This window comes from Vicugna pacos, chromosome 5 (assembly GCF_048564905.1).
Source record: "Vicugna pacos chromosome 5, VicPac4, whole genome shotgun sequence".
In the NCBI taxonomy this organism is placed as follows: Eukaryota; Metazoa; Chordata; class Mammalia; order Artiodactyla; family Camelidae; genus Vicugna; species Vicugna pacos.
In genome coordinates this window covers 63,461,994-63,465,807 of record NC_132991.1, presented here as the reverse complement: position 1 = coordinate 63,465,807, position 3,814 = coordinate 63,461,994, and positions in this window count along the sequence as shown.

Below are 3,814 nucleotides of genomic sequence, written 5' to 3'. Positions count from 1 at the left end.
CGGAAACCATATTCAATATCAGAGCACAAATGAGTGGCTTCCACTCTTTTTAGAACATGGATTAAATATAGGAGAGCAAGTAGAATACTTCCTCCTGAATCTTACAGCCACATCCAATATCATTCCATTTTTATAGCAAATTTTCTCACCAATTTTCTAGAGAGACATCAAAGTTTCACAGAATCAATCTCATGCTTTGGAGAGGAAAATCCTAGCTGTTTTTATCAGTGAAAGAAATAAACATTGAGAGAAGTCTGTTTGGCTTGTTAAAAAAAAAAAAGTGCTAGAAAATCAGAGATGAAAATTACCAAATGTGGCTCAGCACGAAGCATGGGACAAGATGAAACTCCCTTGTTGTTTCAAAGGTATGTCCATCACAGGTGCCATTATTCTCTATTCAAGACACTTCACCGAATCAGTTTTCTTGTGTTTGAACCAATGGCTAGGGCTTTACTCAGCGATTCCTGGTACCCCAGCCATGACACCTATAGGAGGAACCCATAGCAACCATTCCTCATTCCTGGGTTGATGGTATTTTTCTACCTCACTAGGCTATAGCCCTAACACTATCAGAAAGGGCATTTCCCAAATCATTCTTTTGAAGAGTTCAATCTTTTTCTTGCCAGCGAACATTTTTTTTTCAGCAGACAAATGTCGTCCTTAGATAGACTGGGTAATATCTCTCGATGTAAAGTGTGCTTGTCTGTAATGGAGGGGCTGTATACATTTTATATCAAGGGATCAGAGAATGATTGCTATGTGTGTGATGTCAGTCTTTTAGCATCATTTCCTTGAAAAAGACAAATTAATGATCTCTAATATAAATTAGTAGCCATAAACTGATGACAGCCAGTCTTGAAATGCAAAATGAAATTGCATAGTCACTGCTTAGTATTTCAGCAATCTGTACGCAGACACACAGGGGTCAATTATGGTTCTCATTGCTGATTACATTTTTAAGGGAATCAAAGTTATTGCCCTTCAAGATGTCTTCCATGTTTTTTTTTACATGCTTACATTGCTTCTTTTAATCTTCACGATAACTCTATAAGTACCATTATGTCCATTTTATGTTAAGGAAAGAGGGACTTACAGAGCTAAATAGCTTGTCCAGTATCACACGGACAATAAATGGTGACACAGTGAATTACTTGGATCTCTCTGATTGGAAACCCCAGTTTTCTTATTAAACTCTGCTGTATCCCAGGGAAGGCATCTGCTATTTATAGTAAAAGAACATACTAAGGTTTACTGTTTTACTTTTATTAAAATAAAACATTCAACCTGATGTTGGAAGGAATCTGTGGCATAGAATATAAAGAACTTACTGGTTAAGTAACTTTGGGCAATTTACTTAATTTTTCTGTGCCTCGGTTTCAACACATAAAACGGAGACACTTTTAAGTGTATTAAAGTGTAATTAAATAAAAAATGAGTGAATAGCTCACAGGATGTTTGGGAATTTTAAATGAAATAATGTGTAAGGTTGTCTAAGAGAGTACTTGAAACTCAGTGCTAAATTTTCTGCTGTTCCAACCTTATATTTTTAAATTGCATTTAATAGAATACCACAACATATAATTTTTTCAAAAGAACCTACTATACATGTTCTTGTATACCAAGCTGTTCTCCCCTAAATAAGTATTATGAACATCTTTCAGTTCAATACAGGTTTGCATTATTCTTTTTAATGACTTTATTGCATTCCATTTGCTGGGTATACTATAACTTACCTAGCTAATTATATGTGTTTGGACACTTGATCTGTTTGCAAATTTTCACTATTATAAATGATTGTCATTTCTTATATCTGCACAGACGTCTAATTATTTCCTTAGCAAAAATTTCCAGAAATGGAATTATTGAGTTAAAGGGTATTCAGATGTATAAGAGCTTTTTATATGTGTAGCAAAACTGTCTCCAGGAATCATGTACTTTTTATTCCCACAATAGAGGGATATTCCCCCACATCACTTTTTATCTTTGCCGATTTGTTGTGCATATGTTAGTTTTTCACGTTTAATGATTTTGATAACAATTGATGAGACATTTTCTTACTAGCAAGAAAACACATTAAAAGCAACCAATAATTAAGATCAGAAGTTTATAAACTCGTTCTACCAAGAGCCAGATAATAAATATTTTAGGTTTTGCAAGCCATGCCTTCTCTGTCCCCTCAACTCTACTTGGTAATGTGAAAACAGCCACAAACAACACATAAACAAATGATCGAAACTGAAATTTAAATTTCATATAATTTTGGCATGTCATAATTTTATTCATCTTTCAATTTTTTTTCATTCAAAAACGTAAAAACCATTACTAGCCTCTGCAGACAGAGGACTGGATTTAGCCTAGGTTGTGCTTTGCTGACACCAATTTGGATAGACGTCATTTGATTACACATGACTCCTGCTGTCTGATTTTCCTGTAACAGAGGCAGGGGAGGAGATAGGGGGTCAACTGTTTGAAGAGATTGGTGCCCTTTAGTCTTAAGGAAAGAGTTGCACCTTTCCACAATCCAAAATGACTACAAATCCTGCTCTCTAATTTACAATCAGTGAGGACTTGAGCAACTTAACCTCTCTGAACGTCAGCTTTCCCTCACTTAGAATGAAGTTGGAATCATCCACAGGGTGTCCTTAATTCATGTGAAAGCAGTTAAGCAGTGGCCAATATTCTTCAGTGTTCTGGAAAATTCACACAGGAGGTGTTGCATTAATATATTGGATACATGAGTTAAAGTGGACAGCTAAATTGATATTTATTCATAAATAGTCACCTTGCACTGCCTTCCTTACAGCAGGAATTAACCTTATATTCTTGTCCATTAAAGTAATTATTCCTTTGCATTTGTCTGGTGCTTTTAGATTTACTACACATTTTCAACCTTTCATTTATTTAATCCTTAAAACAATCCTATGGGGTATATGTTCTTGCCACATTTTCTATAGTGAAAAATATGATATGATGTAATGATGCAAGATTATACAGAAGACAGCTAGTTAATGAAAGAGATATAACTGAACACAGGTCTTCTAATTCCAAGCCCAAGCTTCTCTTTACTACACGCAGATGGATCCTTTCATATTTGAAAAGACAAGGTAGCTGCCTTTTTGCTGTCCTCTTATGCTGAAGCTCTCACTCCTGGCCTGACTCTTGGAAATTGTTATGGAGTCAAAACTCATTCTGTTCACCACACAACAAGCCAACAAATTGGGAGATGAGGTGTCAAGGCAAGGAATAAGGACTTTATTTGGAAAGCCATCAGACCAAGAGGATAACAGTCCTGGAGAACCATCTTACCCAAGTCAGAATGCAGGCTCCTTTTATACGGAAAGGGGAAGGGGTGTGATTGATTGTTGCACATTTCTTGGTGTCAGAATCATTTGTTCTTGCAGCTGTCCACGAAGGTCAGGTCACGATGTTCCTGTAAACCTTCAACAAGACAAATATTATTCTCTATTCTGCAACTTTTTATCTCTCTGTGAATGGAAAAGTGTTATACCTTTAGAAGTCAGAGCCTTGAGAATGAGCTACCCTGTATATTTCAGGCTATAGGCAACTTTCTTTTACAAAAGGTGCAGAACCAGCAGGTCTAAGCCCAGGAAACAGAGCACAGGGTTAGAGCTAAAGGAACAGACCTAACATGGAGTCAAATTCGCTATTCCCTGTTACAATCTGCCCCTTATGCCCATTTTTCCTGCTGTCATAATCACAGTTTAGAACATGAACTTTCTCCTCATAACTCCATCACACTTTATGGAACCGCTAAGGGGGGAGTCAAAGACAGCTAAACCCTAGGCCAAGGGGC